Source organism: Vipera ursinii, assembly GCF_947247035.1.
Source record: "Vipera ursinii genome assembly, chromosome: Z".
Classification (NCBI taxonomy): Eukaryota; Metazoa; Chordata; class Lepidosauria; order Squamata; family Viperidae; genus Vipera; species Vipera ursinii.
The window spans coordinates 54,676,046-54,699,415 of record NC_139517.1 but is presented as its reverse complement, the minus strand read 5'-3'; positions in this window follow the sequence as shown (position 1 = coordinate 54,699,415).

Sequence of the window (23,370 nt, the reverse complement as noted above, 5' to 3'; positions counted from 1 at the left end):
AATTTCGTTGGACAATTGAGAGATAATTTGGGTCAGAAATGTTAAATTTACTCAGGCTCAAAACTTAAGAGAAAATTTTTATAAAATGTTTTATAGATGGCATTTGGATCCCAAGAAGTTGTCTAACATGTATCCTAATTTACAGTCTAAATGTTGGAGATGTGGTAGTTTAGAAGCCACCTATTTTCACATGTGGTGGACTTGTAGAAATATAAAAGCTTTTTGGATTAAAATTTGGTGGAGCATTCAAAAGATTTTTAAGAGAAAGATAAAGTTTTCTCCACAATAGTTTTTATTGGGTATTGTTGTAGATAGTGATGTTAAAGAAACTAATTTGATGTTGAATATGATAACAGCAGCACGGTTACTGGTGGGACAATATTGGAAGAAGGATAGTTTGCCTACTATAGAAGAATGGGTGTTTAAAGTTTCGAATCTTGCAGAAATGTCTAAGATTTCTGCTTATTTGAAAGATCATTCACAGGAAAGATATATTTCAGTTTGGAGGAGATGGATAGATTATATTCAGAACAAATATGGGACTAAAAAGTTCCATTTAGCTTATGAGTAGATTTTAGTGGGATATTGTTATTGGTACTTTGTTTGTAGTTATGTTAAAGGGAAGTTAAAGCAAATTATGAATTTGGTTAATTGTATATTATGCATAATTTTTATTTAGAATATGATTACTATAACTATAATCCTGTATTTAGCTCTGGGAAGTGGGGGGGGAAGTGGGCGGGTTTGGGGTGGGGGGATTTGGAGATATATTGTAAAACTTTGTTTTTGTAAAACTTTAATAAAAAAAAGAAAAGGAAAAAAATGATAAAGTACAGGTGGTCCTTGACTTACAACAATTTGCTTAGTGACTGTTTGAAGTTACAACGGCATTGAAAAAAGTGGCATATGACCATTTTTCACACTTATGACTGTTGCAGCATCCCCAGGGTCATGTGATTTACATTCGGATGCTTGGAAACTGATTCTTAGTTATGATGTTTACAGTGTCCCAGGGTCATGTGATCACTTTTCACAACTTTTTGACAAGCAAAGTCAATGGCCAGGGGGGGCATGGCCAGCTCATCACTCAGGTTGTGGGGTGCCTGTGGAGGGGGAATCCCTGGGTCTCTGGTGGAGGGGGTGTGGGACTGGGCTGGGTGCCTTCCCTCCCTCTCTCCCATTGTTTCTTCCTTCCTTCTTTCCTTCCTTTCTTCCTTCCTTCCCCCCTCTTTGTCCCTTCCTCCTTCCCTCCCTCCCTTCCATTGACCCTCCCTCTCATTGTCCTTCCCTCCCTCCCTCCCTCCCTCCTTCCCTTCCTTCCTTCCTTCCTCCCCTATTTGTCACTTCCTTCCTTCCCTCCCACCCTCCCTCCCATTATCCATTCCTTCCGTCTTTCCTTCCTTTCTTCCCTCCCACTTTGTCCCTTCCTCCTTCCCTCCCTCCCTTCCATTGTCCCTCCCTCCCTCTCATTGTCCTTCCCTCCCTCCCTCCCCCTCTCCCTCTCTCCCCTCTTTTTTTATTGAAAAGTTTTACAATACATTTTATCTTTAACATTTTATCTTTATCCCTCCCCCCCTCCCTCCACCCAACCCTTCCTAACCCTCCCTAACCCTCCCCACCTTCGCCCTCCCCCCTCCCCGACTTCCCAGAGCTAAATAAAAGGTATAAAAGTAGAAACAATCATAAACAACCATATGTTAACAACAATAAACTATTAAGTCTTTCGCATTCTAGCTCATATGAAATGACTACAAGCAATACTAATATACAAATGCTAAATGAAACTTTTTGGTCCCATATTTGTTCTGGATATAATCAATCCACTTTTTCCACTCCATTGAGAATGGTCTTTCAAATAAGCAGAAATCTTTGCCATTTCCGCCAGGTCAGAAACGTTTAGAGTCCATTCTTCTATAGTCGGCAGTTCTTCCTTCTTCCAATATTGACCTACTAAAAGTCTTGCTGCTGTAATTAAGTTCAGCATCAACTTGGTGTCCACAACAGTAGTATCTGTAATTATGCCCAATAAGAACAATTGCGGACAAAACTTTATCCTTTGCTTAAATATCTTCTACATATTCCACCAGATTTTAATCCAAAAAGCTTTAACCTTTTTACAGGTCCACCATATATGAAAATACGTTGCGTCTTCGCCACCACATCTCCAGCATTTAGGTTGGTAGTTCGGATACATACTTGCAAGCTTTTTAGGATCTAAATGCCACCTATAAAACATTTTGTAAAAGTTCTCTCTTAGGTTTTGAGCTTGTGTAAATTTTACGTTCCTCACCCAAATCTTTTCCCAAGTGTCCATTGTAATAACTTCTTGAATATTCTGAGCCCACTTTATCATACAATCTTTAACAAGTTCTGTTTCTGAGTCAATTTCTATCAATGCAAGATATATCCGTTTGATATGTGCTGGACCCTGATTTCTAATTTGCTTTATCAAATTTTCATCAATCATTGAGAAACCAATTTTCTGGTCTTCTTTTCACCTGGCCCGTAATTGACCATATTGAAACCAAGTTTGAACAATCTTCTCATCTCGTAAAAAATTATACGGCTTCAAACACCATACGTTCCTCTCCAAACTTAAGATCTCCTTGTATGTAGTCACATCACGTTTGAAGCCAACATTTATGTTTTCTATTGCATGTTTCGGAATTGTCCATAAAGGTATCTTGTAGTTTAGTTTATGTCTATACTTTTTCCAAACTCTCAGCAATGCCTGTCTTAAAATATGCACTTTAAACACATTATTTACCTTCTTATCATACAATAAATATGCATGCCAGCCAAATAACAAGTCGTGGCCCTCCAGATTTAATAATCTCCCTTGTGTTAAATTAATCCAATCACTTATCGCTGACAACGCAGCAGCTTCATAATAAAATTTAAAGTTGGGCATTTTAAGACCACCTCTTTCACGCGTATCCTGCATAATCTTAAATTTAACTCGTGGCCTTTTCCCTGCCCATACAAATTTATTGATACCCTTTTGCCATTCCTCCAAATTTGAGTCTTTTTTAAGAATAGGTATCATTTAAAATAAAAATAGAAATTTAGGTAAAACATTCATTTTCACTGCTGCAATTTTTCCCAGTAGAGACAACTGCAATTTTTCCCAGCTCTCCAATTCTTTTTGAATTTTTCCCCATAACTTTTCATAATTATTTTTATATAACTTTGCATTTGAGGGTGACAAATACACCCCCAAATATTTAACCCTTTTAACAATCTCAAATCCCATTAACCCTTCTAGAAGGGCTTTTTGCGATACTGTCATATTTTTGGCTAATATTTTAGTTTTTTGTATATTGACCTTAAATCCAGAAACCTTTCCATATTGCATTATTATCTCCATCAGGTCCACAACAGAATTTTCTGGCTGGGTCACCGTAACAACCAGATCGTCTGCAAACGCCCTCAGTCTATAATCCTGATCTCTAATTTGAATTCCCTTAATTTTTTCCGAATTTCGTATTTTAATCAATAATATCTCCAATGTTAAGATAAATAATAAAGGTGACAACGGACACCCTTGTCTTGTGCCCTTTTCAATATTACATACTTCAGTCAAACTATTATTTACTATTATTTGGGCTGTTTGTTTTTGATATAATGCCCTAATTGGTTGTAAGAATTTATCCCCAAAATTCATTTTATCTAAAACTTTCATCAAAAATTGCCAATCCAGTTGATCAAAGGCTTTTTCGGCGTCTAAAAAGATCAGCGCCGCAGGGATCTGGTTGTTCCTTTCCAAAAATTCCAACAAGTCTACTATATGCCTCACATTATTTTTCATTTGTCTACCACTGATAAACCCAGTTTGGTCCCCATGAATTATCTGTTGCAGAACCCTCATCAATCTGTTAGCTAAAACCTTAGCAAATATCTTGTAGTCCATATTCAAAAGTGATATTGGTCTATAATTTCTTACTTGAGTGACGTCCTGATCTTCCTTCGGAATCAAAAAAATAAAGGCAGTTCTCCAAGACAGAGGCACCCTTCCTCCCCTTTGAATTGTCTGAAACAATTCCCTTAGTGGCTTTATCATCTCCAGTTGTAGGTTTTTGTAGTACACCGCAGTCAGTCCATCCATGCCTGGCGCTTTATCCATCTTCAATTGTTTAATTGCTAAAAGAATTTCTTCTTCTGTTATCAGTTGATTAATCTCTTCATTTTGTTCTTGTGTAAGAACCGGGATGTTAGCATTCCTGAAATATACATCAATATCTGCTTCATTAATCTTATCTTTAGCATATAATTTAGAATAAAAGTCCAGAAAGGCTTCCTTGATAAGATCCTGTTGATACACAACCTTACCCTTATGTTCTATTTTATCTATATTAGAAGCCCTTTGCTTCTTCCTTAACCTGTAAGCTAACCATCTGCCTGGTTTATTGGCATTGCAAAAAGTATTGTGCCTAGCAAACCGTAAATTAGTTGCCACCTGATCAGCCATCAACTTATCAAATTGTCCTCTTAACAGATTAATAACCTCTTTGATCTTCACATCTGATGGATTCCGAATTAGGGCCTTTTCTTTTTCTCTAATTTCATTCTCCAATTCCTTCCTCCTAAATTCCAAGTTACGTCTGTATTTGTTATTCATATATATTAACACCCCTCTCATATAAGCTTTACTAGCATCCCAAACCATGTCCATAGAAGTGCCCTTATTCATGTTAGTTTCAAAAAAGTCCTTCATCTGTTTTTTACATTCTTCCACATTTCTCTGATTTCTAAACAAGTTCTCATTTAAGTGCCAAGAGCGCCTATCTCTATTATCCTTGTCAATCTCTAACCAAACTGGACTATGGTCAGACATAGTTCTTGGACAAATCTTTATCTTTTTAGTCCTGGGAAAAAATCATTAGTCAATAATATAAAATCAATCCTGGAAAAAGATTGATGTCTATCAGAAAAAAAAGTATAATCCTTTTCTTGTAGATGTATTTCTCTCCAAATGTCTCACAACTCCAAATCATCCTTCATTTCAAAAAAAGATTTAGGCAATCTAGCGTGGCTCGGAATATGTCTAAAAGAGCCACCCTTGTCCAGTTGTACGTCCAAGACTCCGTTCCAATCTCCCATAAAAATAAAAGATTTATAATCCAACTGAGTAATCTTACTGTGTAATAAACTATAAAAGTCAGCTTGTTGTTGATTAGGAGCATACAGTCCAACCAAAAGCGTTTTTTTGCCTTCTAACAGCAAATCTATTATAACAAATCTTCCTTGTTTATCTGCTTCTATTAGCTCCGCTGTCACAGTATTCTTGACATAAATAACCACTCCATTTTTCTTATTCATTGCTGAAGCACTAAATTGTGTACCCAATCTAGAGTTCAATAGGGACTTTTGGTCCATAACCCTAATATGTGTTTCTTGCAAGCAAATAACATCAGTCTTAAATTGTTTTAAGTATTGAAAAACTTTCTTTCTCTTCTGTGGTGAGTTTAAGCCATTGACATTCCAAGTTAGAAACTTAGTTCGCCATCCTTAGCGGCCTGAAGCTTCTGGAGCACGTCTGTCAAGAGTCCCTTAACTTCCTTAGGCCGCGCCCCTCCCACAGCTTCACTATAGGTACGCTTTGGAGGTTCCATAACTTTCTGCTGGTCTTGCTCTTGCTCTTGTCTCGCTCGTCTCAAGGCCGCACGCGTCGTCCTCTGTTCTCTGGCATCTTCCGATGAAGCTGTAATTTGATCCCCTCCAGTAGCTTTCTCATCTGTCTGTGTTCCTTCAGCATCTTGAGGCTTTCCCTCACCATTTTTCTTTGCAGATTCCAAAGGTGGTAAAGAAGTTGCTTTTAAAACATTGCTATAAAAATCACGTGCCTGGATCACTGTGACCAAACGGTGTCTCATGCCTTCATGCATCACCACCATGCCCACTGGTATCTCCCATCTAAACTTGATGTCGCGTTTCTTAAGTTCCTGTGCCAGAAAAGCAAAATCTTTCCTTCTCCTTAAAATTCTTGGAGGAATCTCTTTTAAAACCAAAACTTCTTGCTCAGCAACCACCAGCTTAGTATCATAAGAAACTTGGATAACTTCATTCCTGATTGCTCTCTTTGTGAAATAAACCACCACATTTCTAGGTAGCTTCCTCTGTCTTGCAATCCATGAATTCACATGAAAGATTTTGTCTATATTTCCCTCAATTTCAGCTGCTGGCTGTCCCAGTACCACTTCCAAAGCCTCAGAGACTATCTGCTTTAAATCTTCTTTAGGATTCTCTTTTAAACCTCTGATTCTAATAGCAAACTCCATCTGGTGGTACTGGACCAGAGTCAAATCACCGTCCATTTTATCCATCACATTTTCATTCTCCAACACTTTTGCTTCTAATCTGGAATTCTTCTGGCTAAGATCTTCCATTTTTTCGTCCAAGCATTGAATACATGAAGCCACACCTTGAAGTGCAGGCAAGATGTCTGCCCTCATTGCTGTAAACTTCTCTTCCAGCTTTTCCACCTTCTCCTCCAGCTTTTCCATCTTTTCATCTATAATATCTGCTATTTGTTGTGAGTGTTTTTCCAAAGCATCTTGTAAATCTTTAACCGTCAGTGCCGGAGCAGGTGAAGGAGGCAATAAGGCTTGCAGTGAGGACTGTTGCACCGGGGAAGCCCCCGCACTCCTGAAAACTTTAGAAGTTTTAGCCACCATCTTCCCCCACTTTCACTTGCTACGCACTTTCACTTTTAAAGTCCATAAAATCCATTGAACTAGAGAACAAAAATCCACTTCACCTTGACCTCCTGTATCGCTCTGCCTGCCTCTTCACACTCCAAAGTCCTTCCTTCTGGCAGGGGTGGTTGCTAACGCTTGGTTCTGCTCCCAAAAGCACGGAGCAGAAACGCTGCGCAGCCCGGAGCAAACCCAGGCTTCGGGGGGGCTCGATCCTTCAGCCGCCCAAACTAGAAGCTCAGGCGGCCCTGGAGAGCTCAACCCCTACCTGGGGCCTCACCCCCTCCTCTTATCCCAAGGAGGGGGCTTCTGAACCGCTGAAACAGCTGATCGGCGCTGTTTTCAGCAGTTCTACAAAGCCGCGGAGCGGACAGCCCGGAGATGGCTGTCTTCAGCGTCGCGTCGCCACCCTCCCTCCCCTCTTTGTCCCTTCCTTCCTTCTCTCCCTCCATCCCATTGTCCAGCACTACACTTCCCAGACCCCAGCCTGGTTTTGGCAGGCAGCGGCACATTCTCACAACATTGGAGTGGCGTGAACCGGCGAAAATCACGCACAGGCAGGGCCATGATTTTTGCCAGTTCACTTCGGCCGCCTGCTCTGTGTGGTGAGAATGCACTGCTGCCTGCCAAAACCAGTCTGGGGTCTGGGAGGCATAGCACTGGACAATAGGAGGGTGGGAGGGAAAGAAAGAAGGGACAAAGAGGGGAGGAAGGAAGGAAGGAAGCTTTGTCAGCTGTAGCCCAGCATTGATCCTGGGCTCCTGCCCAGCTCACTTGCTTGCAGAAAACATGCTGCTTGTTAAGTGAAGCCCCAGGATCAGCTGTAGCTCGGCGCTGATCCTGAGGCTTCACTTAGCGAGCAGCATGTTTTCTGCAAGCAAGTGAGCTGGGCATGACCCAGGATCAGCGCTGGGCTACAGCTGATACAGCCATCCAGAATCACAGATGTGAGTGTGTACTCACCGTTGCTGTGAGTTGTGTGGTTGGCAGCAGCACTACTAGCACCATGCAGGTGGCAGTATTGCTGCGAATCTTGTGCAGGCAGTGTCAGTGCTGCAAGCGGCAGGTTGGCCATGGAGCAATCCTCGCACGGGGGCAGCATCATTGCAAGCTGTGCATGATCCTTCTACCTGGGTAACATTGCTGTGGGCCACAGCATGATTGTAGCACTGGTGGTAGCATTGCTGTGAGCCTGGCAGTGGTGGTACCACAAACCTTACACAGAGACCACCATTACTGAGAGCCTTGTGCGCATGCTCGCAGCCCTCTTTTGCCCCATTTTACTAACTTCTCTTGCCACATATGTTCAATAAATCCCTGCAGTTGTTAAATTAGTCCCACAGTTGTTTAACTGAATCTGGCTTGACTTTGCTTCGAAGAAGTTCACAAAAGGGGGTCACGTGATCCCCCGGGGACAGTGCGACTTGTAAGCAGCATGTTTTCCACAAGCAAGTGAGCTGGGCAGGAGCCCAGCATCAGCACAGGGCTACAGCTGATCCATGCTTCTGGGTGAAAGTGCGGCTCAGCTGTAGCTGCACATGCCAATCCTGGGCTCCTGCCCAGCTCACTTTCTTGCACTTCTGGAAAACATGCTGCTTGCTAACTGAAGCTCCAGGATCAGCACCAGGCGACAGCTGATTTGTGCTTCTGGGTGGCTGTATTAGCTGTAGCCCCCACTACAATTAGCTAGGGCTTGCATACCACCAGCCAGGTGCTAAAGTACCACTGGTGGTACGTGTACCACGGGTTGAAGAGCCCTGGTCTAGTTGCTTATAATCTCTGAATATTGTACTCAAGTTCTTTTTTTAATAAGTCTTTATTTACATTTCGTGTTAAAAACACACCATACACCAACAAAGACAAAAAAACCATTTACAATATACAGAAAATGAAGAAATCAAAAAATTGGAAACCATTTAAAAAATCAAATTATATCTACTTCTAAACTGACAATTATATTCCACTCACTAAATCTCTTATAACCATCCAACTCCAAAGCTTATTCATTAACAAAAACTATATCACTTCATTTTTGACCAACCTCCAAGCCACCCTCATTCCTTTAATCTTTTATCCATCCAAATATACCATTTATTCCATGATAGAAATGCTGGTATCTCTTCTTTACCCTTCAACTTCTTGGTTAATGTGTCTGTTTCTGCACAATCAAGTATTCTCCTAATTATAACTTCATCCGGCGGGGTATGATTTGCCTTCCAAAATTGAGCATACCCCATCCTCGCCGCCATTAAAATATTTAAAACCAAATACCATATTCCCCTCTTAATATTTCCAGGCCTGAAGCCAAGCAGATACGACTCTGGTTTAAGATCAACTAAACACCCTGTAATTTCCTCTATCCATTTCCTCATCCAATATCTAACCACTTCCAGACAAGTGATAATACATGCCAATCCCTTTACCACACTTCCAACAATCAGCCAACAATCCGGGGAACATTTTGGAAAGTCTAGCTGGAGGGAGATGCCATCTATAAAACATTTTGTACTGTATATGCTCTCCTTATATGACGTGGAAACCACCAGCCTCATATTAATCCACCAAATCTCTTCCCATTTCTCAAGTGGAAGTGCATAACCAAAATTCTTCCCCCAGGCAATCATCGCGTCTTTTACCACTTCCTCCCCTACTACCCTGATTAGCAACAATTTATAGCACTTAGACATCATCCCTTTCTCCGGACCCAGCAGAATCTTATCTAATTCCTGCAGATTCAGATAAATACCCCTTCCTTCCTTATCCTTCTTATACCTTGACTGAATCTGCAGGTAGGCCCACCACTCCAGTTGAAGCCCTTGCTGAGCCAGATCTTGTCATGTTTTGAGTTCTCCCCCGCTATCTAAAAGTTCTTTGTAAGTTGGTCTTCTTCCCTTCTTGAGTAGGGTCGGATGGGTCAAGGCTTCCAAGGTTGATAACCAACACGGAATTTGCACATAGTACTTGTTATGTATTCACTTATTATTAATGTTATATATATATGTATTTGAACAGGGCTGAGGTAAAAGCCGCGGCAGCTTTTGACAGCTGTCAAAAGCTGCCGGACCGAACCACGCAGGCGCCAACCGACTGACAGCTCTCAGCTGTCAAAATCACCTGGTAACAGCACGCGCTGCCGATGACAGCTCCGAGCTGTCAAATCCAGCCGGCTCCGATTGGCGGAAGTGAACGGCGCGGGAAACCGGCTCAGCCCTGATTGGCTAACCTGTTGACAGCTGCTAGTATAAATAGGAGCCATGTTCTTCTGTTGTTTTCCTGGTTCGTAAATAAAGTTAAGTTGCTTAACTTTGCTGTCTCGCCTGCTTCTTCGATAAAGCACTGGCGACGAAGGTGGGATGCCTACTTGCATAGCTGAAGTCACCGCCTAAGGGGAGAAGAGATTTTTTCCTTAGCCTGAGCTAGTCACTCGCTGAAGTCACTTGGGAGCCTATCTCCCACACAACGCAAGCAGCTGCACCCACGACTAGACAGACAGCATGACGAACCACGGCCACATTCGAGAGTTCAACACTCGCCACCCAGAATGCTGGGAATCTCATCTGGGCCAGGTAGAAGGATACCTGGTGGTAAAGAAGATTACGGACGACTGGGCGAAGGCAGCCACCCTCCTCTGGCTCAGCGGGCCCGCTGTCTACGACGCCGCTGTGGGACTCTTCAGTCCAGATCCTATCGCCACGATCTCCTATGCTGATCTCACCAAGGGGCTGAGTAAACACTTCATGCCCACGAAGTCAGAGCTCTTCTGGAGGGTAAATTTCGCCCGAAGAATACAGCTCCCTGACGAGCCCGCCAATGACTTTATAACCAGGGTCAGACACGCCGCACGGCAATGTCGGTTCCCGGACTTAGAGGACCGAATCCGGGACCAAATTGTCATTGGGCTTAAAGATGAGCGGCTGAGGAGAAAGCTGATCACCAAGCCCGAACTGACACTGGCTGAAGTGGCGAGGGAAGTCATTGCCTACGAGGACAGCCACGGCGACAACCAACGTTCCCCTGACAGCGGGCCCAGCGGGTCCGTGCACCAGGAGGACGGCGGTTTCAGCGGTCCCGAAGAAGACGACGTCTCCATGGACATCGATGCTGTTCAGCGGCGGTTTGAAAGGCTCAGGCTGCCATGCAACAACAGAGGGGGCCCTGCCAACAACCAAAGGGGCGCTAACTACCAGCCAAACAGGGCCAAATGTGCCAGTTGCGGCGGAAGCCACCCGAGAGCAACGTGCCGGTTCCGCAGTGCCAAGTGCCATGGATGCGGAAAGACAGGTCACCTCAAAGCCGTGTGCCGTAGCCGGAGTCAGGAAAATCTGCCTAAACTGGAGGTGACGTCCACAGGTATGAACCAGCACACACCCAGGGTCAGACCCAATTCCAAACCCCTAGTGCTTAACGTGAAGGGAAGGGCGAGGGAACACACAGTCCACAGCACCCTTAAGCCCAAAGTCAAGGTGGACGTCCTGATTCATGGAATTCCCTGTGAGATGGAAGTGGACTCTGGGTCCTCTGTATCACTAATTTCTTGGCAAACTTACAGGGACATTTGTAACCGCAGCAGAAAACGGCCTGCCCTTCGCCCCACCAAACTCCGCCTAGCGGATTTTCAAAAGACGCCCATTAAACTCCGGGGAAAGGCTTCCGTTCCAAAAGAGTTTAAACAATTTAAAGGACCCCTTACAATACTAGTGACCCAGGACAACAGGACCAGCCTGCTAGGACTGGACTGGTTTGAGGCGCTAGGGATAGCGTTGACAGGTGTCAACGCCACTCAGCTGTCAAACTTAGAATCCGTCTGCCTTCAATTCGCGGACGTCTTTGACAGCTCACTGGGAAAATACACAGGGCCACCTGTATCATTAAAACTAAATCCTAATGTAATGCCTGTCAGAATCAAGGCGCGAAGAGTTCCCTTCACCTTAAGAGAAAAAATAGAAACTGAACTAGACCGATTAACTAACTTAGGGGTCCTAGAACCAGTAGAAGGGGCAGAATGGGAGACACCCATAGTGACCCCAATTAAGCCAAATGGCCAAATTAGGATATGTGCTGACTATAAAGCGACCCTAAACCGCGCTTTAAACGCCCATGCCTACCCGGTCCCGGCTGTCAAAGACATCCTCGCGGCCATTAAGTCAGGCGCCATTTTTGCCAAGTTAGACTTGGCGCAGGCATATTTACAGCTGCCTGTCACCCCTGACACTGCCTTAGCACAGACAATAGTAACCCACAAAGGAGCTTTTAAAATTAACCGCCTTCAATTCGGCATCTCTGCAGCCCCAGGGATCTTCCAAGAAATCATGGAAAAAACACTGAAAGGGATCCCTGGGGTCTGTCCGTATTTCGACGACATCTTAATTGCAGGGAAATCAGAAAACGACTTAGCTGACAAATTAACAAAGGTGCTCCTTAGATTGAGGGAGGCTGGCCTTAAATTAAGACGAGACAAATGCTCCATAGGGGTGCCCTTAACAGAGTTTTTAGGTTTTAAAATTGACGCAAAGGGAATTCACCCCACTGAAACAAAAATTAAAGCCATTAAAACAGCACCAACCCCTAAAAATAAACAGGAACTACAAGCCTTCCTAGGGTTGGTTAATTTTTACCATACCTTCCTGCCTCACAAAGCCTCCATCGCTGAACCCCTCCACAGGTTATTAGATAAAGGCAAACCCTGGAACTGGTCACCTCAGGACGATAAAAGTTTTAATCTACTAAAAAACTTACTAACTAGCAATGCAACGGTAGCACTGTTCAACGAACAGCTACCCTTATGTCTGGCTTGTGATGCCTCTCCCTACGGCATCGGAGCAGTCCGAAGCCACTTAACTAAAGAAGGAACGCAAACCCCTGTAGCGTTCTATTCCAGAACGCTGTCAAAACCTGAGCGCAATTACGCTCAGATTGATAAAGAGGCTTTAGCTATAGTGGCTAGCGTAAAAAAGTTTCATGACTACCTATATGGCCGACCTTTTACCATTTTTACGGACCATAAGCCCCTATTAGGAATCTTTACAGTAAACAAACTAACACCCCAAATATTATCTCCCCGCATCCTGAGATGGTCTACCTTTTTGTCAGCCTATTCATACACTTTAGAATACAAACCAGGGAAAACCATGGGCCATGCTGACGGGCTTAGCAGACTGCCCCAACCAATAATCGACCCAGACCTAGCACCAGCTGGGAAGATACTGGCTATCTCAGACCTGCCTGAATGCCCATTATCGGTTAAAGACATTTCTGCAGCCACTGCTGCAGACAAAACATTAGGCAGAGTCTTAGGCTATGTCACGTCTGGCTGGCAATCCACACCCCCAGACCCAGAATTCCAACCTTATATTTTAAAGCAAAAGGAATTATCCACCCATCAGGGATGTTTATTATGGGGCAGCAGGGTAATCATACCTGAAAAACACACACTTAAGGTGTTAGAAAGCCTCCATGAAGGTCACCCAGGGACCGTCAAAATGAAGGCTCTGGCCAGAAGCTATGTCTGGTGGCCAGGATTAGACAAGCAGATAGAAGCGCATGTAGCCGGCTGCTATCCCTGCAACTTGTCAGAGCAGCCCAGCCCCAGGCTCCCATTCACAGATGGGAAACTACAAAGACACCCTGGTCACGTATCCACATAGACTATGCAGGTCCATTCCAGGGACAAACATTCCTAATAGTCGTGGATAGCTATTTGAGATGGCTGGAGGTGGCCCCAGTGACTAGCACGACTTCGGCAGCCACAATACAAGTTTTAAGGGGGTTGTTCGCAACACATGGGCTTCCAGATGTAATAGTCTCCGATAACGGCCCCCAATTTACTTCCTACGAATTCCAGAGTTTCACAACGGCGAACTCTATTAGGCACACCACCACGGCTCCATTTCACCCATCCACTAACGGCTTGGCAGAGGTGATGGTGAAATCAACAAAAGAGGCACTGCGGAAAATCATCTCCGGCAACTGGCACCGCAGACTTGCTCAATTCCTCTTGGCTCAACACACCACCCCATGCACAACTACAGGGAAGTCTCCAGCTGAACTCCACTGGGGCAAGAGACTAACTACTAGAATGGACCGTTTACATCCCGATAGATCCCCTCCAAACCCAGAACTGCCCCTCCAACACAGGACTCTCAGCACTGGGCAAGCTGTCTGGGCAAGGAACTACGGAGAGGGCAGCAAATGGATACAAGGGGTTGTCATTGAACAAACGGGTCCCCTATCATACATCATAGACACTGGGCACAATTCCCACATCCGCAGACACATCGACCAACTTCGGCGTCGCAGCCCACAAAATATGGGGGAAAGGGGGAACGACGAAATGCAGGCAGAAGCCCCGCCACAAACACTATCACACCAAACCCCCCCCCAATCAAAATACACCACAACAAGACCCTGCACAAAACGACGCTGAAACGCCGGAGCCATGCCCCATGCCCCCTGAGCCAGATCTCGATACACCTGGGGAAAAGGAACGACCAGCTGAAACAACCCCCCGGCGCTCCGAAAGAATAAAAAGACCCCCCGCCTACTTGAAAGACTTCGAATGGGGAAACCCAAAAAAGAAACAGTTGGGGAACATCAACTCAATCAGAGGGAGGGGTAAGGGGTGTTATGTATTCACTTATTATTAATGTTATATATGTATTTGAACAGGGCTGAGGTAAAAGCCGCGGCAGCTTTTGACAGCTGTCAAAAGCTGCCGGACCAAACCACGCAGGTGCCAACCGACTGACAGCTCTCGGCTGTCAAAATTACCTGGTAACAGCACGCGCTGCCGATGACAGCTCCGAGCTGTCAAATCCAGCCGGCTCCGATTGGCGGAAGTGAACGGCGTGGGAAACCGGCTCAGCCCTGATTGGCTAACCTGTTGACAGCTGCTAGTATAAATAGGAGCCATGTTCTTCTGTTGTTTGCCTGGTTCGTAAATAAAGTTAAGTTGCTTAACTTTGCTGTCTCGCCTGCTTCTTCGATAAAGCAGTACTTGGCCCTTATCTTATCCCAATTCCGAATCAGTATATCACTTATGTAATAACGAGTAAACTGATTGCTTGGAGGAGTACCTTCCTGCCAAAGAGCTACATGCCATCCCTGCAACAAATCGAATCCTTCCAAACTCAACTATCGATTATTCCTTAAACCTATCCATTCCTTGCCCCAAACTAAAAGGGCAGCCTGATAATAAAGTTCCCAATTCGGCAAGCCAAGGCCCCCTCTTTCCTTAATTTCTTGCATCATTTTTTCCCCAATCCTGGGCCGTTTCTCCTGCCATACGAATCTAGAAACTACCCCCTCTAAACTCTTTTTAAAATTTCATCAACAGTTTAACCAGTGCTGTCTGGAAAAGAAAATTCCATTTCGGCAAAATATAAGATTTCACCGTGGCTACCCTTCCTAATAATGACAAATGTATCCTACCCCCCCCCCCTTCATGGATTACTGCCTTGTCGTGGCGAAGGGGCTTGCGTAATTCAATGAAGCTATGAGCTATGCCGTGCAGGGCCACCCAAGACGGAAAGGTCATAGCAGAGAGTTCTGACAAAACGTGATCCACTGGAGAAGGAAATGGCAACCCACTCCAGTATCTTTGCCATAAAAACCCTATGGACAGTACCAAAAGGCAAAACAATATGACGCTGGAAGATGAGCCCCTCAGGTCGGAAGGCGTCCAATATGCTACTGGGGAAGAGCAGAGGGCTAGTACTAATAGCACCAGAAAGAATGAAGCGACTGGGCCAAAGCCGAAAGGACGCTCAGCTGTGGATATGTCTGGTGGTGAAAGGAAAGTCCGATGCTGTAAAGATTCTTTCTCCATAGGAACCTGGAATGTAAGATCCATGAATCAAGGAAAGCTGGACGTGGTCAAACAAGAGATGACAAGACTAAACATCGACATCTTAGGTATCAGCGAACTAAAATGGACAGAAATGGGTGAATTTAATTCAGATGACCATCAGGTATACTACTGCGGGCAAGAATCCCTCAGAAGAAATGGAGTAGCCTTCATAGTCAGAGATTCAAGGTACTAGTTATGGCATTTAAAGCCCTACATGGCAGGGGGCCGGAGTACCTTAGGGAACACCTGCTGCCAGCGTCAACTTCCCTCCGCCCTGTGCGTTCCCACAGAGAGGGACTCCTCAGGGTGCCACCGGTCAGAGAATGTAGATTGGTGGCCCCCAGGGGGAGATCTTTCTCTGTGGGCGCCCCGGAGTTATGGAACCAGTTACCGGTTGAGCTCCGGACGGCGCCCGATCTTCGCTCCTTTCGCCGCGATCTGAAAACATACCTGTTCGAACAAGCCGGCCTGGCCTGAGGGTGGGATTGCTGGGGTTTTTATTATCATTTTATTGGGGGTTTTATTAATGTATTTATTGTTTTTATGGGCATGTATTTAATTACTTTTTAATTTTTGTAACTTTATGTTTTATTCTTGCCCTGTACACCACCCTGAGTCCTTTGGGAGAAGGGCGGTATAGAAATATTAATAAATTAAAATTAAATTAAATAGTCAATAAAAAAGTAGGAAAAGCAATACTGGGATACAACCCTCAAAATGACAGAATGATCTCAGTTCGAATCCAAGGCAAACCATTCAATATCACAGTAGTCCAAGTCTATGCCCTAACCACCGGTGCTGAAGAGGATGAAATTAACCGGTTCTATGAAGCCCTACAGCACCTTATAGAACTAACACCCAAAAATGATGTCCTTATCATCATGGGAGATTGGAATGCTAAAGTAGGAAGCCAAAAGATAACCGGAATAACAGGCAAGTTTGGCCTTGGAGTACAAAATGAAGCAGGGCACAGGCTGATAGAATTTTGTCAAGAGAATACGATGGTCATAGCAAACACTCTTTTCCAACAACCCAAGAGACGGCTTTACACATGGACATCACCAGACGGTCAACACAGAAATCAGATTGACTATATGCTCTGCAGCCAAAGATGGAGAAGCTCTATACAGTCAGTAAAAACAAGACCAGGAGCTGACTGTGGCTCAGACCATGAGCTTCTTGTTGCAAAGTTTAGGCTTAAATTAAAGAAAGTAGGGAAAAGCGCTAGGCCAGTCAGGTATGAATTAAATCATATCCCTGTTCAATATACAGTAGAGGTGACAAATAGATTTAAGGAATTAGAACTGATAGACAGAGTGCCTGAAGAACTATGGACAGAGGTTCGCAACATTGTACAACAGGTAGCAACCAAAACCATCCCAAAGAAAAAGAAATGCAAGAAAGCAAAATGGCTGTCTGAGGAAGCTTTGCAAATAGCTGAGGAAAGGAGGAAAGCGAAAGGCAAGGGAGAAAAAGAAAGATATGCTCAATTAAATGCAGAATTCCAAAGAATAGCTAGAAGAGATAAGAATGCCTTCTTAAATGAACAATGCAAAGAAATAGAAGAAAACAATAGAATAGGGAGGACCAGAGATCTTTTCAAGAAAATTGGAGAGATGAAAGGAACGTTTCATGCAAAAATGGGCATGATAAAGGACCAAAATGGCAGGGACCTAACAGAGGCAGAAGAGATTAAGAAGAGGTGGCAAAATTACACAGAAGAACTATACAAGAATGAGCTTAACATCCCTGATAATCACAATGAGGTGGTCACTGACCTCGAGCCAGACATCCTAGAATGTGAAGTGAAGTGGGCCTTAGAAAAGCTGAGCAACAACAAAGCTAGTGGAGGTGACAGTATTCCAGCTGAGCTATTCAAATCTTAAAAGATGATGCAGTAAAAAAGACGATGCAGTAAAAAAGACGATGCAGTAAAAGTGCTACACTCAGTTTGCCAGCAAATTTGGAAAAGTCAACAGTGACCACAGGATTGGAAAAGATCAGTTTACATTCCAATTCCAAAGAAAGGCAGTGCCAAAGAATGTTCAAACTATCGCACCATTGCACTCATTTCTCATGCTAGTAAAGTTATGCTTAAAATTCTACAAGGTAGACTCCAGCAGTATGTGGATCGAGAACTACCAGAAGTACAGGCAGGATTTTGAAGAGGCAGAGGAACTAGAGATCAAATTGCTAACATACGCTGGATCATGGAGAAAGCTAGAGAATTCCAGAAAAACATCTACTTCTGCTTCATTGACTATGCTAAAGCCTTTGATTGTGTGGATCACAACAAACTGTGGCAAGTTCTTAAAGAGATGGGAGTAGCTTGATAAGCTTGACCATCTTATTTGTCTCTTGAGAAACCTATATGCGGGCCAAGAAGCAACAGTGAGAACTGGACACGGAACCACTGATTGGTTCAAAATTGGGAAAGTAGTTCAGCAAGGCTGTATACTGTCACCCTGCTTATTTAACTTATATGCAGAGCACATCATGAGAAAGGCAGGTTTAGAGGAATCAAAAGTTGGAATTAAGATTGCCGGAAGAAATATCAACAACCTAAGATATGCAGATGATACCAATCTAATGGCAGAAAGTGAAGAGGAACTAAAGAGCCTCTTGTTGCGGGTGAAGAAGGAGAGTGCAAAACTTGGGTTGAAACTTAACATTAAGAAAACCAAGATCATGGCATCTGGCCCTCTCAATTCCTGGCAAATAGATGGGGAAGAAATGGAGGTAGTGACAGATTTTATTTTCCTGGGCTCCAAGATCACTGCAGATGGGGACTGTAGCCAAGAAATTAAAAGATGCTTGCTCCTTGGGAGGAAAGCCATGGCAAATCTAGACAGCACACTAAAAAGCAGAGACATCACCCTGTCAACAAAAGTGCGTATAGTCAAGGCTATGGTCTTCCCAGTTGCAATGTATGGCAGTGAAAGCTGGACCATAAGAAAGGCTGAGCGCCAAAGAATTGAAGCCTTTGAACTATGGTGCTGGAAAAGACTCCTGCGAGTCCCTTGGACTGCAAGGCGATCAAACCGGTCAGTCCTAGAGGAGATCAACCCTGACTGCTCTTTAGAAGGCCAGATCCTGAAGCTAAAACTCAAATACTTTGGCCACCTAATGAGAAGGAAGGACTCACTGGAGAAGAGCCTAATGCTGGGAAAAGTTGAGGGCAATAGAAGAAGGGGACGACAGAGAATGAGGTGGCTGGATGGAGTAACTGAAGCAGTAGAGGTGAGCTTAAATAGACTCCAGAAGATGGTAGAGGACAGGAAGGCCTGGAGGAACGTTGTCCATAGGGTTGCGATGAGTCAGACACGACTTCGCAGCTAACAACAACAACACTAGTATGCCATTTGCAAGTCCGATATAGTGAAAATCTTCCCTTTGGTCAGGTGGGCCAGCATATCCTTCATCAGGTGTAGCAGGTAAATATTTTCAACATAGACTGTATTAAGCCCACAGTAATCAATGCACAGACAAAGTGACCCATCTTTTTTTAATTAGGTCCACAGACTACTATCCTTTCCTCCTTCACATTGGGACAAATGACACAACAAAGAACTTGAGGGACCAAGTGATCAAGATGGTGCTGCCTTGGGAGGGTAGGTTATAGATGGCCGAGCCTCTTGTTGTTTTTCAGGCCTCCTGCAGCGATATTCTGTCGTTTCCAGCCCCAAACTGAAATGTCTTTAATGACGACGTCAACTAAAACCTTAAAGAAGGCCCCTGTCTTGACAGCAGCAGCCTCTTCCTAACCCCACCAGGGGTTAGGAAGTCGATGGAGAGCCTATCGGTGACAGAAAAATCTGCTACAATTCAAGGGATTTATACAATGCTACAAAATATGCAGGACATAATGGAGAGGAATTTGGATAGCCTGAGGGCTGAGTTGGGGGACATGAGAGAGGAGATGAAGGAAATTAAAGGAAAATTGGGTGTAGTCCAGGTTACCCTGAATATGCATGAAGAGCGAATAAAAACAGTAGAAAAGGAATATGGAGAAGTGGATGGAGAAATGGGAGCACAGGTGCATGCAAGCATCCAAGAAGCTGGAAGATGATATGGTGTACCTGGAGAAAGCGGCCTTTTTTTTTTGCGCTTCCAAAATGTGACAGAAGACATAGAAGAACAGTTGGAAGAAGTGGTAGAAGAAATGATTGTAGACCTGGTGGGGAAAGAGAAAAATGAGGTTCAGTGTGAAATTGATGAGGCCTTTTGAGTTTATACTAATTATGCCAGGCAATACAGCCTCCCTAGGGAAGTGCACATTAGGTTTACCAAAAAGGCACTTAGAGATGAAGTGCTCTATAGAGCTAGAGACCAACCAATTCAGTATAAAGGCCATCCTGTTACAATTCTTAAGCAACTACCAAGAAGGATCCGAGAGCATCATCAACGCTATCCATTTGTTACTTCGCAATTGAGGAAAAAAGGTGTGGCATATAAATGGCTGCTTCCAGAGGGGCTCCTGGTGATGTGGGAAGACCGAAAGATAAAGATTGAGAGTCTATGAAACGCACAAGATTTCTATAAAAATTTTTGTGGGACTACTGATCAGGAAAGTGATGGAGAAGTGGAGAGTAGAAGTCAGAGGGAGGAGATGAATCTGGGGGGAGTGGAGGGGGAGGGGGGAGGGGGAGGAGAGGGAAAGGGAGAAGAATACAAGAGGGTAACTGGACAGACTACCAAATCTAAGGCCCCACGTAAGTAAGGGTGTGTCAAGGGGTGAATTTTCTGATGCTCAGTGTTAATGGTCTCAATGCTCCTGTTAAGAGAAAAAAATATCTTAACTAGATTAAGGAAATGTGGAGCCGATGTATTATGCCTTCGGGAAACTCATATTAAGAAATGTCAAGCTAATCTGTTGAATTATCCTAAACTAGGGAAATTATTTGTAGCGTCTGCTGAGGAGAAAAAGAAAGGGGTAGCAATGTATGTTAAGGAGTACTTGTATCCTAAAGAGTTATGGACGGACCCGGAGGGGAGAAGCCTGATGTTGGAGATAGAAATGGTGGGAAGCAAAGTGTTACTGGTAGGCATATATGCACCTAATAATAATCAGGGAGATTTTTTCCAGAAAATATATCGGAAAATATTAAGTTTAAGTTTATTATATTTGTATACCGCCCTTCTCCCGAAGGACTGAGGGCGGTGAACAGGGCACATATAAAATACAAAGTACAAAAATTAAAAAGAGAATTAAATACAGAGCCCGAGCTAAAGCAATAAATAATAATGTAAAACCACAATAAAAAACCCCAACACATTAGACCTGGAGTATGAGCAGATGTGTCTCTTGGGGGACTTTAATGCGGTGGTAGATAGGGCTAAGGATTACAAAACAGGGAGGGTTGATTTGAAGAAGAAAAAAGGAAAAGATAGGAGGGTCTTGCCCAAAGTATTTAGGGATATGAGTAGAGTGAGGACTAGATGGATGATGAGTCTGGAGGCTCTAAAGGATACGATTTTTGTACAAAAAAATTAAACAAGAGATGAGCCTGGTTTTTTTAGAAAATAGGACAGAAGGGATGCCCCTACGAATAGTTTGGGACATGGCTAAAGCTTATCTGAGAGGCTTGATAATAAACAGATAGCAGTTAAATGTAGGAAGGAGGAGGAAAGTAGGAGGGAAATTGCTGAGCAACTTACTAAGGCAGAGAAGGCTCTTCAGGTAAACCCACAGAAAGTGTATGGGAAGGAGCAGGTGGATTTTTGGAGGCATAAACTTAACCTTGTGGATCAAGAGAAAATAGCATGTCAAATTAGGGTGGTGAGGCAGAACTATTTTGAATATGCCAATAAGCCAGGGAGATGGCTTAGCTATAGAATAAGGAAAGAGAAGGAAAGTAGAAGAATTGATCAGTTAGAGGATAAGAGGGGGACACTGATAGGGGATAAAGAAGGGAAAGAAAATATAGCGACTGAGTTTTTTAAAGAATTATATCAGAAAGAAAAGGTTCCTAGGAGAGAATTAAACAATACCTGATGGAGTCAGTTGTTCCTAAGTTACTTCCTAATGAGAAAGAGGCCTTAGTTCAGGAGATAACAATAGCAGAAATTGAAAAAGCGGTAAGACAACAGAAATGTCAAAAAAACCAGGCACTGACGGAATTCCTGCAGAATTGTATGAGGTATTAGTGGAAGCGCTTGGAAAACATATGAAAGATCTATTTAATGAAATTTTGGATAAGGCTATAGTCCCACAAACTTGGTTGGAGGCAAATATTAGTTTGATCCCTAAGGATGATTCCCCTTCAAAGCATATTAAAAATTATAGGCCAATATCCCTTCTTAATTCAGATTATAAAATATTTGCGACAATAATTGCTGATAGATTAAAAATTTACTTAAACCAATTCATACATACAGACCAGAATGGGTTCTTTCCCACTAGACAAAGGATAATCTCAGAATTATATTAAATGTTCTGGAGTATTATGAAAGCCGACCAGATAAACAATTAGCTTTAATATTTATTGATGCTCAAAAAGCATTTGATGGGGTAAATTGGGATTTCCTAATGTGTCAGTTGGAACATATGGAGTTTGGGGCTAAATTCTGTAATATGATTAAAGCAATCTATACTAAGCAGGAAGCAAGATTGTTGATAAATGGGAATTTAACTGACAAATTTGACATCTGTAAGGGCACTAGGCAGGGTTGTCCACTCTCCCCACTTTTATTTATTTTAACCTTAGAACCCCTATTGAGAATAATAAGGAAAGATGAGGAGATTACTGGGCTTCAGATAAGAGACCAAATTTACAAACTGCAGGCGTTTGCAGATGATATGGTTTTTGTTTTGGAAAACCCTCTGGAATCCAGCACGATATTACAAAAAAGGATTGAGGAATTTGGAAATGTGGCCAGACTACAAGTAAATAAAGATAAGATGAATATATTAACGAAAAATCTTTCGAATAGAAGTAAACAGATGTTAGCGGACATTACAGGGTTTAAAATTGTGAAGAAGGTGAAATATTTAGGAATTTGGTTGACGGGAAGATGTTCAAGTATTAGGGAGTATAATTATTCTAAATTACTGATACAAAAAAAAATGGACTTGGGAAAATGGGGTAGGATGTTGTTATTGTTAGTTGCGAAGTCGTGTCCGACCCATCGCGACCCTATGGACAATGTTCCTCCAGGCCTTCCTGTCCTCTACCATCTTCTGGAGTCCATTTAAGCTCACCTCTACTGCTTCAGTGACTCCATCCAGCCACCTCATTCTCTGTCGTCCCCTTCTTCTATTGCCCTCAACTTTTCCCAGCATTAGGCTCTTCTCCAGTGAGTCCTTCCTTCTCATTAGGTGGCCAAAGTATTTGAGTTTTAGCTTCAGGATCTGGCCTTCTAAAGAGCAGTCAGGGTTGATCTCCTCTAGGACTGACCGGTTTGATCGCCTTGCAGTCCAAGGGACTCGCAGGAGTCTTTTCCAGCACCATAGTTCAAAGGCTTCAATTCTTTGGCGCTCAGCCTTTCTTATGGTCCAGCTTTCACTGCCATACATTGCAACTGGGAAGACCATAGCCTTGACTATACGCACTTTTGTTGACAGGGTGATGTCTCTGCTTTTTAGTGTGCTGTCTAGATTTGCCATGGCTTTCCTCCCAAGGAGCAAGCATCTTTTAATTTCTTGGCTACAGTCCCCATCTGCAGTGATCTTGGAGCCCAGGAAAATAAAATCTGTCACTACCTCCATTTCTTCCCCATCTATTTGCCAGGAATTGAGAGGGCCAGATGCCATGATCTTGGTTTTCTTAATGTTAAGTTTCAACCCAAGTTTTGCACTCTCCTTCTTCACCCGCAACAAGAGGCTCTTTA